We start from the raw sequence: 16,966 nt of genomic DNA, 5'->3' as shown, positions 1-16,966 counted from the left end.
CACAACAAGCAAGACGAAGATGGACAAGTCGTTCGCAAAAAAGCACGTCTCGTCGCCCAAGGCTACACTCAAGTCGAAGGTATGGACTATGGTGAGACCTATGCCCCCGTTGCTAGACCCGAGTCCATCCGCATCTTGCTTGCCTATGCAAATCACCATGATATTACCTTGTACCAAATGGACATTAAAAGTGCTTTTGTAAATGGTGAAATTGAGGAGGAAGTTTATGTTAAACAACCTCCCGGCTTTGTTAATCCTAAGAAAGCCGACCATGTTTACAAACTTCACAAAGCTCTTTATGGTCTTAAACAAGCTCCTAGAGCATGGTATAAATGCTTGACTAAGTTCCTTATTGAAAAAGGTTTTGAGATTGGAAAAATTGACTCTACTCTTTTTACTAAGAGGGTTAATGGTGAATTATTTGTGTGCCAAATTTATGTTGATGATATCATATTTGGTTCGACTAACCTTCATTTTAGTGAAAAGTTTGGAAAGCTAGTGCCGGAGAAGTTTGCGATGTCTATGATGAGTGAACTCAAGTTCTTCCTTGGTTTTCAAATCAAGCAAACCAAGGAGGGTACCTTTGTTTCCCAAACAAAGTATACCAAGGACTTATTCAAGAATTTCAACATGCAAGAATGCAAAGGTATGAATACACCCATGCCTACTAGTGGACATCTTGACTTGACCAAGGTTGGCGAGCCGGTTGACCAAAAGGTTTATCGCTCTATGATTGGTTCATTGTTATATCTATGTGCCTCGCGTCCCGATATTATGCTAAGTGTGTGAATGTGTGCACGATATCAAGCGAGCCCCAAATAATGTCATCTTAAGGCTGTGAAAAGGATAGTGAGATACTTAATTCATACACCAAATTTTGGCGTTTGGTATCCAAAGAGGTCTTCTTTTGATATTGTTGTCTATTCCGACTCGGACTATGCCAGAGACAAGGTTGATAGAAAGTCCACTTTGGGTACTTGTCAATTTATTGGTAGATCTCTTGTGTCTTGGTCCTCCAAGAAACAAAACTCGATATCCTTATCTACCACCGAAGCGGAATACATTGCCGCCGGTTCATGTTGTGCTCAATTTCTTTGGATGACCCAAACTCTTAAAGATTATGGGATCTATGTGAAACATGTTCCATTTCTTTGTGACAATGAAAGTGCTATTAAGATTGCTCACAATCCCATGCAACATTCTTGAACTAAGCATATTGAAGTTCGTCATCATTTCATTCGAAATCATGTTGCAAAAGGGGACACTGATCTTAAGCATGTTCGTACCGATAAGCAATTGGCGGATATATTCACCAAACCGCTTGATGAGAAAATATTTTGCCGTTTGAGAGGTGAATTGAACACCATTGATGCCTCAAACTTGGAGTAGAAACTCTATTTGGATACATGCAAGGCATGAGACTTTGACTAATCCTTGACATTTCTCTTATGATGATGATCATATGTATTGGATATATTTGCACCCTTGCATGCTATCTAACCCCTGTAGGTACTTGGATGAATCGAAATCTATGAGATCGCAAATCACTCACACCTTGAGAAATCTCTACATCACCAAGTCTCTACAATATGGTGGTTGAAGACAAGGGAGGATGAAACCCTTCAACATATCCTTCAACAATTTCTTTATATCAAATTTCATTTGATATCAAAATTCATGATTGTCACTTTGGATACACAAGTGCTCTTCCTTGCAAGACTAACGCATGTAGGTAGATGAACTCAAAACTACAAGTGGTTCTCCCAAGTCTTGATGAGCTACAACAACCTTGAGCATCCCACACAAGTTCAACTACATGATCAAGATCAACACCACCACCCAAGGTATTTTACTCCGTCTTAGAGAAGCTTTTCCACAAGTCATGGGTCAAAGTATCTCAACAAGATGTGAATACATCAATATGCTTAAACGAAAAATTGTAACCCCATTTTGAGCTTAAACGATGAGTATGACCTACGATCAAGTGTTCTCACTTGACTCCTGAGTCAATATACTCTAACATAGGTGACTTTGTCGTCGACCAATTCTAGATGAAGCCCCCTAGTGTTTCTCTGTGTTCTTGCATTTGACTTCATCTAGATTTCTTTAATTTCTCTGTTCGTTTCTGCATTCCCTGCATCTAATTCATTGCAAATCTTTCAGTTAATTCCTTGCAAATCTTTGTGAGATCTTATTTGCCTAGTGAGCTGAGATGACAAATTTTCTCTGTGTGTGTTGAACTCGGTCACACCGGCTTGTCTCCTTCGGTTGAACCGAATCATTTCAGTGCATATTTGCATCCTGCATATTTGTTCTAGCTCCACTCAATGATTCTTGTCCTCTACCCGCATCACATTCTACATGCTGTTTTGTCATGTGACTCAAGGACCAAAACTATTCGACTCACACTCTAGAAGATCCCTTCTCGGAAATTGATGTGAAAGGGGAGAGAGAGATCACATCAAAGCTTAATCACATCAAAGGGGGAGAATGCTTAATCACATCACAGGGAGAGGGCTCCCAGATGCTTGGTATTCAAGAGGAGAGTAGTCACATGTCTTTAAGAGGGGAAAGACATGTTAGTATGTGTTATGATTGCTTTGTGCTATTTTTGTCGTTTTTCTCTGATTTTCTTGTCCCTACCTTCTCCCAGTATCCCATATAAGATTCAGGGGAGAAATACATCTAAAGGAAGGAAATCTTAGAATTCACTCCATATCTTTACTCTTTGGGGACATGTCTATATCCAATAGAGTACCTAGTACTCACTCTGTACATCTCATCCCAATCTTGGTACTCTTGTGGTTTGCTGTTCTTGCTCTGTTTAGTAGATGTTTCTGTGTTATCTAACCTTATTTACTCAGGTTCATCTCTTCCAAAGCCAGCTCAAGACCGCAAGGTAAGTATATATGCATCACACTCATGTGCATGATAATCTCTTACTGATGTACATATAGTTTGCAAGAAGGACTCATGAACATGAAGGTATAATTCCTATATCTATATCATTTGCTCTGATGCATATAGACAAGATACATGTAACTCATTGCTTGCTCTGTCATGCTTATGCATTCACATGATCTTACATTCCATACTTACATGATTGCATACATTTAGGGGGAGCCTATGTATGTTACATGTCCTTCCAAAGCTTTACTTATTATTCTTCATATATTTATATAAAGCTTTGATGTATGTTATCATCAATTACCAAAAAGGGGGAGATTGAAAGCACAAGTGCTCCTTGGGTGATTTTGGTAATTAATGTCAACATATCTCTTGTTGGACTAATACTTTTATCTAGTATATTTCAGAAAGTTCAACAAAGGCATGGCATGGACAAGAGGATGTGGAACCCCTTCAAGATGCTAAGGACAAGGATTGGCAAAAGCTCAAGTCTCTACATTTTCATTTTAGTGATCCAAGATCACATTGACTCCATAGGAAAAGCCAATACTATTAAAAGGGGATGAGGTGTTGCTTAATCGCTTGCTTGCTCAAAGTGCTTAGTGATGTGCTCCAAAGCCCTCAACCACTTACTCATATCCACATATGTCCCAAACCAAAAGTCAAACTCGGCCCCACTGATTTGATCTATCAGGCGCCACCGAGTCCACTTAACATAGCTACTGCCAGAAACCCTAATCAGTTTGGTCTCACCGATGGGATCTCGGTCTCACTGAGATGGGCTTGCAAACTCTCTGTTACCTGTTGCAATAATTTCGGTCTCACTGAGATATGCAATCGGTCCCATTGAGTTTGCTTGACCAGCTCTCTATTTTGCTTATTACCAAAATCGGTCCCACCGAGTTTGTGTAATCGGTCAAACCGAGTTGAGGTTTTATCCTAACCCTAGCACATAGGTCCCACCGAGTTGATCATATCGGTCCCACCGAAAATCCTAACGTTCACATTTTGAACTAAATCAGTCCGACCGAGTTTTATGATTCGGTCGCACCGATTATGGTGAATTGTGTGTAACGTTAGATTTTGTGTGGAGGCTATATATACCCCTCCACCCACTCTTCATTCATGGAGAAAGCCATCAGAACGTGCCTACACTTCTATGATTCATTTTCTAAGAGAGAACCACCTACTCATGTGTTGAGACTAAGATATTCCAAACCAACCACAAGAATCTTGATCTCTAGCCTTCCACAAGTTGCTTTCCGCTCAAATCATATTTCCACAAAATCCAAATCCGTGAGAGAGAGTTGCGTGTTGGGGAGACTATCATTTGAAGCACAAAGAGCAAGGAGTTCATCATCAACACACCATCTATGACCTTTTGGAGAGTGATGTCTCCTAGATTGGTTAGGTGTCACTTGGGAGCCTCCGTCAAGATTGTGGAGTTGAACCAAGGAGTTTGTAAGGGCAAGGAGATTTCCTACTTCGTGAAGATCTACCCAAGTGAGGCAAGTCCTTCGTGGGAGATAGCCATGGTGGGATAGACAATGTTTCTTCTTCGTGGACCCTTCGTGGGTGGAGCCCTCCGTGGACTCGCGCAACCGTTACCCTTCGTGGGTTGAAGTCTCCATCAACGTGGATGTACGATAGCACCACCTATCGGAACGATGCGAAAAATCTCCTTGTCTCCAATTGGGTTTGCACACTCCAATTCCATCCCTTTACTTTCTTGTAACTTGCATGCTTTACTTTCCGCTGCTCATATACTCTTGCCATGATTGCTTGAAATGTATTGTGAATATTTAAACTTGTGCTAAAACTTCACCTTAACTTAAAGAAATTAAAACTGCTACTTTTCCTTGTTGAGGGTCTAATCACCCCCTCTAGACACCTCTTCTCGATCCCACACCTACCGAGATTGTTCCCAAACTTGTGATCCCATTCCACAGAGTACGCTGATTTAATAGAAAACCGATTTTTTTTAACATTCCCGATGCTAGGATATCCTCCATGTCATAATTTTGTAGCAGTATAGCTAATATTTTGTTGGAATCAACCTGCTAAAATGTTTGTCTTACGAGCTCCTCATCCCATTGGCCCATACCGGGATTCATTAAGGGAAGCACTTAGTTCATGGCAAGACTTCTTCTCAAATATTATACTTGTACTATCAGGAAGATATAAGAACCTTGTAGTATTTGCTCAGTTAGTAGATATAGTTAAAACTTTGTAACAACAAAGAAAAACAATTAGTTCATGGCATGGCTTCTTCGGAAACCTTACACTTGTACTAACTGGTAGATACAAGAACTATGTAATACTTGCTCAGTTAGTACACATAGTTAAAACTTTGCAGCAACAAAAGAAACTACACCCATAGAGGACCCAAATTTATGAATGCTCAAGTAAAATGGCTAATGAAAGAGTAAAGAGAACTCAATATTTCTGATGTCCAATTCAAATTTTGAGTTTCTACAACCTAGTGTATGTGCAGAGAAGAAACACATGAAAATACATTATAACAAAGTTCATGTAGTAAGCAATCAGACATGATATTGCAAAAAGAGAGTTGAATGAATCTCATTGGGTATAACAAAGTATTATGGAGAGAAAGAATGCCAACGAAAGAAAATTGGGCTCATAGATAGACGTAACAAATCAAATTTGTCATTTTGACTTACAGTGTGGGCCTGGCACTAAAACATCAATTGTGTTGTTTGAAAATAAAGTCAAAAGCACATATATTCGGTGAGAATCAATCAACATGTTTTCTATTAAAAAATTAATAAAAAGTGGGAGTCTATAGTATGGAGATACAACTTGCTACATCACGAAGTTAGTAAACATTGAACACATGGAAGTAATTTATGTCTTGAATATGCAACTTGATATTATTAGGAGGCCAAAGCCACCATATATACATGTACAAGAGGATGACAAAACGGCTAGAATACAAAAGACCAAAGACCATTATCAATATAACTCTAACACCCCCCTCAAACTCGTGGTGGATCCAAAACACTAAGTTTGGAGAGGTGAAATCCATGTTGCACTCTAGTATGAGCCTTCATGAAGAAGTCTGGTAGCTGTAACTCGAAAGGCACATACTGAAGAGCAATAACATGATCCTGCATAGCAGCGTGCACAAAAAAATCTACAACAATATGCTTGGTAAGCTCATGCTTCACTGGATCCCGCGCAATACTGATAGCACCTATATAGTCTGACAAGAGAATGGTAGGTGTAGTAACAGAAACACCAAAATCCTCTAGTAACCATCGTAAACAAGTCACCTCTACCACTAGAAGAGCCATAGCTCGCAACTCGGCCTCTGCACTCAAACAGGAAAATGCAGTCGGTTTCCTTGCCTTCCAGGCAATGAGGGAACCACCAAGAAAAAACACAGTAAATAGAAAGTGAACGGCGATCCGAAGGATCAGCAGCCCACGTAGCATCCAGATAGGCCTGGAGCAGGAGTGAGCTAGAACAGGGGATAAGAGACGACGAGAGATCGTCCCACGAAGGAGGTGACTATAGTGAAGGGAAGTGGGAGCAGAAACAAACTGCCTCAGAATATGTACATGATAGGATATATCCGAACAAGTGATAGCAAGATAGACAAGATTCCCAACAAGATGACAATAACACATCGGATCAGACAAGGGCACACCATTAGAAGCTCGAAGGCGAACATTTAGCTCCGTAGGAGTCTCAACGGTGCGCTTATCACTAATAGCCGCACAAGCAAGAAGATCTTGGATATAATTTTCTTGGGAATAAAAAAGCTGTCAGAGGTGGAGGAAACCTCAATCCCAAGAAAGTAACAATGAGGACCAAGACTAGACATCAGGATCTACTCACTGATACGAGCCTTGACAAAGGCAATGTACTCAAAATCGTCGCTAGCGATGATCATGTCATCAACATATAGAAGAAGAAGAGTCCTACCATGAGCAGAAAGGTGGACAAACAACACTGGATCATGAGCACTGGGTGAAAAACTAGCAGCGGTCACCACAGAGGAGAAGCACTCAAACCAAGCATAGGGGGCTTGCTTAAGGTCATAGAGAGAGTGAAGAAGACGACAAACCATACCATCAGGAATAGAATACCCTAGTGGTGGCTGCATATAAATCTCCTCATGCAACTCACCATTTAGAAAGGCATTCTTCACATCAATCTGAGACACAAACCAATGGAAAATAGAGGCCACAACGAGAAGTGTGTGAATAGTGGTCATATGGGACACATGAGCAAAAGTCTCATCGTAATCATGACTGTGCTCCTGCTGAAAGCCACGAGCCACAAGATGAGTTTTATAATGCTCAGGAGAACCATCAGCGCGAGTCTTTATCTTATAGACCCACTTACAAGTGATGGGACAAACACCGACAGAAAGACATACCAGATCCCACATGACGGTGCGCTCAAGGGTAACAATCTCCGCTACCAACGCAAATGGCCATTCAGGATGAACAACAACATCTCGATAAGAATTCGGCTCAAGAGCGATCGAAAGACCATAGCGAGAAGGAGAATATTGTTCAGGGGGCGGACAAGGCCGAGAATGAATAACATAAGTTGGCTAAGAGGAGGAAGATGACACACCTGAAGTAGTGGGCACATCAGTAGATTCATCCACAATACGTGTACGACAAGTATAATGGAAAGGAAAGGAGAGAAGAGGTGGAACCACTAGAGGTGGTGATGGGGAATTTATAGGCAATGAAGGTGGAGAAGGGGAAGGTATCGGTGATGAAGATGGAGAGTCATGCGATGAGGGAGGAGAAGAAACCATAGGAGAGGATGAGGTTGGATCCACAACAACGGGCCGAGGAGTGGAATACTAGGCACAAAGGGAGATGTATTCATAAATGTAAGAAAAGAGATGTACTCCATGGAAAAGGCTGAGGAGGATGGACACGGGTAGAAAGGATGAGACTCATCAAAGGCCACATCCCAAAAAATACGCATCCGATGATGATACGTCTCCAACGTATCTATAATTTATGAAGTATTAATGCCATGTTTACAACAATTCTATATGGTTTTGGTATAACTTGAATCGAGCTAACCATGACTGATGTTGTTTTCAGCAAAACTACCATGGCCTTGTTTTTTGTGTAGAAAGAAAAGTTCTCCAAATGTAGTGAAACTTTTTGTTGATTTTTTTGGAACAAAAAGAGGCACTAGAAGCTTCGTGGGAGGACCAAAATGGGTAAGAGGTGGTCCTAGGCACTAGGGCACGCCAGCCCCCTCTAGCGCACCCTGGTCGGTAGTGGGCCCCTCGAAGCCCATCTAGACGTGAGACCGATGCCAAAAAATCCTATAAATACAGAAAGCCCCCGAAATAACCCTAGATTAGAAGTTCCATAGCCGCAAGCCTATGTAGCCATGAAAAACCAATCTGGAGCCTGTTCCGTCACCCTGCCAGAGGGGAAAATCATCACCGGAGGCCACCATGATGAGGAGGGAGTAGTCCACTGAGGGAGTCCTAGATTAGGGGGTCCTTGGGTGTCCGGACTATGTGATATGGGCCGTACTGATGGGCCGTGAAGATAAAAGCAGAAGACTTTCCCCCGTATCCGAGTAGGACTCCTATATGCGTGGAAGGCAAGTTTGGTGTCCGGATATGTTATTTCCTTCCCTTATAAACTGACTCTATACAACCCTAGGCCTCTCCGGTGTGTGCATAAACCGGAGGGGTTAGTCCGTAGAGATCAGAATTCTCATAGGCTAGACAACTAGGGTTTAGTCATTACGATCTCGAGGTACATCAACTCTTGTAACCCCTATACTCATTGAATACAATCAAGCAGGACGTAGGGTTTTACCTCCTTTAAGAGGGCCCGAACCTGGCTAAATATCGTGTCCCCATCGTCCCTTATTACTACCGATCCTCAGACACACAGTTCGGGACCCCCTACCCGAGATCTGCTGGTTTTGACACCGACATTGGTGCTTTCATTGAGAGTTCCACTATGTCATTGACATAAGGATCGATGGCTCAGATTGTCATCGGCGATGATGCTGTTTCCAGGGAGAATTTTCTCCTTGGTGAACTATTTGTGTTTGGCGGCTTCGGTCTACGTGCTGATTCAACTAGTCACCTTGAGCAGATCGACAGCTACGCCCCTGGTCACCAGATCAGGTTTGGAAGCTTGAACTACATCGCTGATATCCGAGGAGACTTGGTCTTCAAAGGATTTTCGGCCTCGGTCGCCGCTCTTCATCCACATGAAGGAAACCCGTCAGATCCACCATCAGACTCCACTCATGAATCGACTCTCGCGCCCGCCCTGGCCTTAGACCCAGAGCGGACCACTCTGCCCGAAGATGGGAGGATAAACCCCGCCAGACTCTCTCCTTTCACAGAGCTTCCTGCAGGAGACCCAGATGCGATCACACCATCAGCAGACCCGGAGTCAAATGGGACTCTTCCTGTTATCGGGAAGCCGGACTCGCTTTTGGGTGACAAATCTGAACTCTCGAGGCCTGCGTCCATCGGGCTGGGTCAAGTGGTCATCACCGAACCCGGCTCCGCAGATCCTCATACGTCCGTCCAGCTTTCGCTCTTCAGCGAGACACTGGACCTAATGCGATCTCTCGCCATCACGGAAGTATCACCTCCGAACTACGCCCAACCTAAACTGGGGGCTGAGAGCAGGGAATTTTATGTCCCACCCACCACCCACTTAATAGCCACTGTCGAGGATCTAACCGACATGCTAGACTACTCCTCCGAAGACATCGATGTTATGGACGACGATGTTGGAGCCGAACCAGGTCAAAACCTGCCTATTACTGGGTGCTGGACAACCACTTCTACCTATGACGTATACATGGTGGACACACCCGAGAAGAAGGATGACGATGGCACTCAAGACCCCAATGAGGATAAGCCCGTCGATGAACCACCAAAACGCTGAAATCGCCGGCGTCGCTCACGATCACGTCAGACAAGGGAAAGCAACACCGGCACCGGAAATAATGCCACTCCGGACAATGCTGAAGACTCCGATCACCCCGCCGAGCCTGTGCTCGAGCAGAATGAGAGGGAAGTGGGACAGGTTAACCCCGACGAACTTGTCGGTCATGAGGATTCGAAAGATAGTAACTATCTACCAGCCTCCAAGGAGGATGTTAGCCTCGACAACGAAGATTTCATCATGCCAGAGGAACCCCTCGAACAAGAACGCTTCAAGCGACAGCTCATCGCCACTTTGAGGAGCCTGAAAAAGCAACAACACCAGTGACCTCGGCACCACTGAAGCCAGGGATGGCATGTGGCACCCTGGCTCAGAGAAAACATAAACGCCCCGTATTCCAGCCCAGAGATCGAGGAGAAGTCTTCTGGAATACGGCACTGCTTAGCATAGAACAAACCAGCTTTCTATTATTACACGAATAAGAATACAAGGTCTCCGATGTTACAATGAATAACATCGGCACGGTGACACTACGCCATCCTCAGTTGCTCTATGCAAGTAGCAGAACAAGTTGAGGCAGCGGAACAACTACTGGCAGCGGAACAACGAACGACGATGATGGACTCCAATCCACAAGGACTCTGGCTGGAACGCTTATCCTAGCTCGCGAACATAGGAACACCAAACAAGCAAGCAATCCAGGCACGACCTACAAATTGGCATGACACGCCAAGTCAGTACATTGAATGTACTTGCAATCTCATAATAAACAGAAGCATTCAAGACAAACATCAGCATGGCATTTATAGGTCAAGCAGGAATTATCATGAGATCCTCATAACAACATGACATGAGCAACATGAACATGATATAGCTAGAACAACATGAGCATGGCGTGAACATATGAAGCTGACGATACTAGCATGCAACATGATGGCACTATATGCACTATTTATTCTGCTCGGGTTACTACGTAACCATCACATGCATCACTTGCCAACCTCGGACATCACACGATTATCTCAGTATCAAATCAAGCTTGGTATAAACAATACCGTAGTAATCATTAAATGACCACAAGGAGCTTGATCTTTTCCCACGATTCTCGCACAATATCACGAATATCCAACAACTCGGTATCCTCGATACCACGGTGATCATTCCGACGATCACAACCATGACCAACACTTGGTCTCAAACGGTGATCATTCCGGCGATCACAACCAACTTATCTCCTCATCGAACCAGGGTTGTTATTAATCAAGTTATTATTAATACTGTTGACTCACGGTGTGACCGACACGAACTGGGCCCTTATCCACGGGTGCGGCGATCGATAGATTTAATATACACTCTGCAGAGGTTAGTACACTGTACCCACACTACGGAACCCATGGCCTCGCACTCCCATTCGGGTGGACCAACGGTGTTCCGACAAAACTGATCTACTGCCATGACACTCTCCCGGCCACTCCGACCCACTCCCAACTGGGCTAGTCCTAGGTGGCCCCGTGTCTACCAAAGACACAACGACCACCGTTGTGTCCAAAACGTCCCTCACGGGGACCGGATCCATAACAACAACAATGGGCACACAAGGCTTATGTCCGCCTACCTGATCAGGGTAGGCCGCCCATAACCTTCCCTAGTTGGAGGCACCGACGAGAGGCATGCCAATAGACCCAGTTAGGACCTTCCCATAAGGTAAGCATGGTTGCACTTGTCAGTTTCGATATGGTGGCACCATGACTCAGCCAACAGTTGTTCAAGTTCATTTTAATCCGGTTAAACTTGAAAGCAATATGTTGAGCCATGATAAAATAACATGGTGCATTTACAAAGCATGAGCATGATATCAACATAATCACGGGATGCAACATAACTATCCACCATATCAACTATGAATAATCTCCAACTAAACATGGCATAATGATGAGCATAAATATTACAAGTGCAACACTACTCATAGCATAGCATGACCACTAGCATCAACCATAAATACCACGCAAGAACTCATCAATAACATTACCGAGTAACACTTAACCAACTAACAGCGAAGGAACAACGCATATTAACAGTACTCGGTAACCGACGTTAGTCATGCACCGAAGAACATGACCAACCCAACATGTACTATTATCAAGCATGGCAATATGAAAGTAATACTAGCAACTACCAGGGCATAATAACCAGGTGCATAACAACATAGCAAGCAAGTAAGCACTAACCCAGAAGCATTACCGAAACAACGACAACCATATTTTAAACAAGCAATCATTTAATAAAGATTCAAGTTGAAAACCATGGCTATTGCATTACTATCATGCAAGTGGGTATTGTGGCTTGCCTGGGGGTGAAGAAGGCACCGGGGAGAAGTGCGGTGAAGCCGCGGAAAGATTTGCCGGAAACAGTTCTCTCTCGGAGGGGCTGTTTACATGCAAGGGAAAAAAGGTCATTTACAAGCTATTACCACATGGTGAAAGTGATACCAACAGAACGGGATCGACAAGATGAAGAAGTGGGCTTTGGAATCACCTCATTTGGAGTTGTGGTTAAAAAGATATGAAGGGTTGAAGTTCAGGGACTTTTCTGCAAAAATATCATCACAAACAAGTCCCTGAGTGGATAAGACAGAGGCACAAAGTTAGAAATATGCTTTCTGATTAAGAAAACATATGCTGGGCTGAAACAGAGAGGAAATACGCTTTGAGTAAAAGAAAGCGTACTTTGAGCTGAAGCAGAGGGAAAATGTGCTTTCCCAAAGATGAAAACATACTCGACTGAGTACGCCTCCACTTAATCCAGTCGGCCGAGGCGGGACCGGGGCGTGTGACACTAACGTGCGGGTCCCACGCGGGTGGGGCCCGTCACTTATCCACGCTGGACCGGGCAGGGCCAACGCTGTGCGGCTGACTGGTGGGGCCCGCGGGACCCACGCGTGGTCAACGCCCTCCTCCTGGCCTCTCTTTCTTCTCCCCTGACGCGCCCGCGGGGCAGAGGGAGGTCACCGGCGCGGGGGCTCATTCGGCCAGCTTCGGCCATCCCCCGCCTCGCTCGACCTATGGGCGAGCTCAGCAGGAGTAGCCACACCCGTCTACGGAGAGCACAGACTCCGGGGACGGCCAAGGCGAGAGGGAGCGAGGACACGGCAGACAGTGGCGACGGGCACCGATGGGGCTCGCGGCCAACAGCCACCAGAGGAGGAGGAGAAGCGTTGGGGCGGCTCCAGGGGACTTGGGGAGGCTACTGGTGGTGGTGGAACAGAGGGAACATGCTTGGTTCGCCGGAATCTAAGTGGACAGAGACGGCGGCCATGGCGGCGATGGTGGACACAGAGAGCTCCTCGAGCTCGTTTGAGAGGCTGGGCGGGACCGGAGGAGAGTTGTGAGGCTGGTGGTGAGCTCGGAGGCACTCGGGGTGGGATTATATAGCCGTGGGGTGAGGTGTCGCGCTGTCGTCGGCGCGGACGCGTGTGAGCGAGCATGAGCTCGGGGAAGGCGACGGGGAAGTGATTCAGAGCTCACAGAGGAGTAGACGACGCCCGAGAGCATAGGAAGAAGCCGAGCACCATTATAACATGTCGGGGCACTGTGCTCTCATGGGCGTTCGGCGGCGAGTGTCGGTGGGCGTCGATGAGGAAACAGACGGAGGGGGAGAGGGGTCCAGGGGAATGGCGACGACGCGGGCCAGCTGCTAGACACGCTCATGCGCGCGAAGGTGACGAGAGGGAGAGGGGCCCGAGCAAGAAGCCATTCTAGACGCGCCCACTGCATGCCAAGTCGGTGGTCACCGCGCGCACTGGTGCACACAGTGCCACAAGCGAAACCAAACGATGTCTGGGGGTTTGGCCTTCCTGGGTAGGTTGTAACTGAGGTGGTAGATTGGTTAAAAGTGCTCTGGTTAAGTGGTAAACCACCTCTGAAGTTTACTACAGTAAACTTTGATGAGCACTGGCGATCCACAGGGGAGGGATTGGGTCAAATGGAGTTTGTTCCTCCACCACTGCAACGTGATGGGTGACCTGGGGAGAGTTGATCTCTCTCAGATCGGGTTTAGGCCCAATCTGATCATAGTCTGTAGCGACTCCCAGGGCGGAGATGCGATCCAAGAGCTCATTTAGTGAAGAGAGCTCCATTCGATCTAACTGCTTGGCGAGTTCCGAGTTGACGTGAAGACTGCTTTCGATTACCCGAGAAGTCATCGTTGGCACAACGGCCAAACAGGCGGTCATAAGAAAACCACCTAGCCGGAGAGTTTGGCCGATAGCCAAAGCTCCCTCAGCAACAGTGCCGTCTTTAAAGACGGGACGAGACATCCTTCCTAATGGCAACGACACAGCGAAACTCTCAATGAAAGCACCAATGTCGGTGTCAAAACCGGCGGATCTCGGGTAGGGTGTCCCGAACTGTGCGTCTAGGCTGGATGGTAACAGGAGGCAGGGGACATGATGTTTTACCCAGGTTCGGGCCCTCTTGATGGAGGCAAAACCCTACGTCTTGCCTGATCGATATTGATAATATGGGTAGTACAAGAGTAGATCTACCACGAGATCAGAGAGGCTAAACCCTAGAAGCTAGCCTACGGTATGATTGTATGTTATGGTTGTTGTCCTATGGACTAAAACCCTTCGTTCATATAGACACCGGAGAGGGTTAGGGTTACACAAGGTCGGTTACAAAGGAGGAGATATCCATATCCGTATTACCTAGCTTCCCTTCCACGCCAAGTAGAGTCCCATCCGGACACGAGTCGAAGTCTTCAATCTTGTATCTTCATAGCCCAACAGTCCGGCCAATGGACATAGTCCGGCTGTCCGGAGACCCCATAATCCAGGACTCCCTCAGTCGCTGTTGGAGCTGATGCTCCTCCCCCTCTCTCATAGGGGGTTGCTCACCTGATCTCGGAGCCGCATTGGTCTCCGGAATGGTGTCCGGCTGGGGCATGGATTGTTGGGGGTCCCCACCGTTGGTTGTCATAGGGGTCACCTCCCCTATGTCTTCATCGACTGAGGTATTAACCTCGGGGCCTTCTCGACAGCCTCGTCCATCCCTCCGTGGCTAGGAGTGGTCCTTCGGGATAACACCTCGGTGTCATCCATGGCGATAGGCGAGGGGGCTCGTGGCGGCATATCGCTCTCTGCCATCTCGGGCGACAGAGAGTTCCCCTCCGTAACGCAGTGTTCGGGAGCTCGCATGGACAACTGAAAGGCACATAGAAAAATGGCTTATACTAATAGAAGGGGAGAACTAAAGATAGACAATAAATATTTGAAATACATACGATTCGGCGAGGGGTTTCGCCCTGGGAGGCCTTTTGGGGACCAATTTGGCATCTGAGTCCGAACTATCCTGGAGGATCACCTTCCCCCTCTTGGGCGCCACCCCCTTCGGGTCTTCGGAGGCCTCCCTCTTCTTCTTCCTCCCCTTACGAGGGGAGTCGCTTTCCACCTCCTCCTCCTCTTCTTCTTCCTCATCTCCCTCGTGGGAGGAGACGACTTCGGTCTCTCCAGACACTGTGTCCAAAGGACCCTTGTGGCGGGGCCGCACTCGGCCTCCTTACCCTTCTTCTTCTTGGCCTTCTTCTTCGGCGCTTGATACGGCACCGGGACCAGCATCTCCGTTAGCTGGGAGGTGGCTGGGTTCTTCAGCAGCGGCACCAGACTGTTGATCCGCTCCGTCTTCACCGTCCAACCCTGTGCAGAAATAGGATAATGTAAATCTTCATCATCATCCAAAGAGTTAGCCAAATAAGTCTTCGAAAAGGTTATGCTTACCGCCGAGGCCGGGTTCTCATTGTCGAGTCCAATGTCTTCGGTCTTCATCGACCAACTCTTTTGAGCTCTGGAACCTCTAGAAATCCCTACTTCCCTCCGCGAAGGGCCTTTCTTTTTTACTTTATGCAATTTTTATTTCGAATTTGAGTCTCCATCTTCTCTTATAAAGCACCAACTAGGAGGCATGATGATCGTACTTGAGCATTGGGTGTAGTTAATATGCGAGTGTGTTTCATGAATGGATCAATGATTGAGCATGATGGGCTAGGGATAGCTTATTTTAGCATTGATTTTTTGAAAGAAATGGTTGCTTGTTGATATGCTTGAGTATTTAAGTTATCATGTCAAAAATAGACTATTGCTTTGAACAATATAAAAGTCCAAATGTCGCTATAAAGAAAAGAAATATGATATGACATGATAGGCAGCATTCCACATCAAAAATTCTGTTTTTATCACTTACCTACTCGAGGACGAGTAGGAGTTAAGCTTGGGGATGCTGATACGTCTCCAACGTATCTATAATTTTTGATTGTTCCATGTTGTTATATGATCAATCTTGGATGCTTTATAATCATTTTATAGTCATTTTATATCATTTTTTGGGTACTAACCTATTGTCATAGTGCCAAGTGCCAATTGCTGTTTTTTCAAGTTTTTACATCGCATTAAATCAGTACCAAACGGAATCCAAATGCAATGAAACCTTACGGAGATTTTTTATGGACCAGAAGACACCTAATGAGCCAAGTGCCTGGGGGTGCTCCGAGGAGAGAACAACCCACCAGGGCGCGCCTGGAGGCCCAGGCGCGCCCTGGTGGGTTGTGCCCACCTCGGGTGCCCCCGGACCGCCTCTTTGTTCTATAAATACCCCAATATTCTAGAAACCCTAGGGGAGTCGATGAAAATAAATTCCAGCCGCTGCAAAGTCCAGAACCACCAGATCCAATCTAGACACCATCACAGAGGGGTTCACCACTCCATTGTTGCCTCTCCGATGATGCATGAGTAGTTCTTTGTAGACCTTCGGGTCCGTAGTTAGTAGCTAGATGGCTTCCTCTCTCTCGTTTCATTCTCAATACAATGGTCTCTTGGAGATCCATATGATGTAACTCTTTTTGCGTTGTGTTTTTTGGGATCGGATGAACTTTGAGTTTATGATCAGATCTATCTTTTTATATCCATGAAAGTTATTTGAGTTTCTTTGATCTCTTATATGCATGATTACTTATAGCCTCGTATTTCTTCACTGATATTTGGGTTTTGTTTTGCCTACTTGATCTATTTATCTTGCAATGGGAAGATGTGATTTCTAGTGGGTTCTATCTTACGGTGCTTGATCCCAGTGACAGAAGGG

The sequence above is a fragment of the Triticum urartu genome, chromosome 6 (assembly GCF_003073215.2).
Source record: "Triticum urartu cultivar G1812 chromosome 6, Tu2.1, whole genome shotgun sequence".
Classification (NCBI taxonomy): domain Eukaryota; kingdom Viridiplantae; phylum Streptophyta; class Magnoliopsida; order Poales; family Poaceae; genus Triticum; species Triticum urartu.
This window is presented reverse-complemented; position numbering follows the sequence as displayed.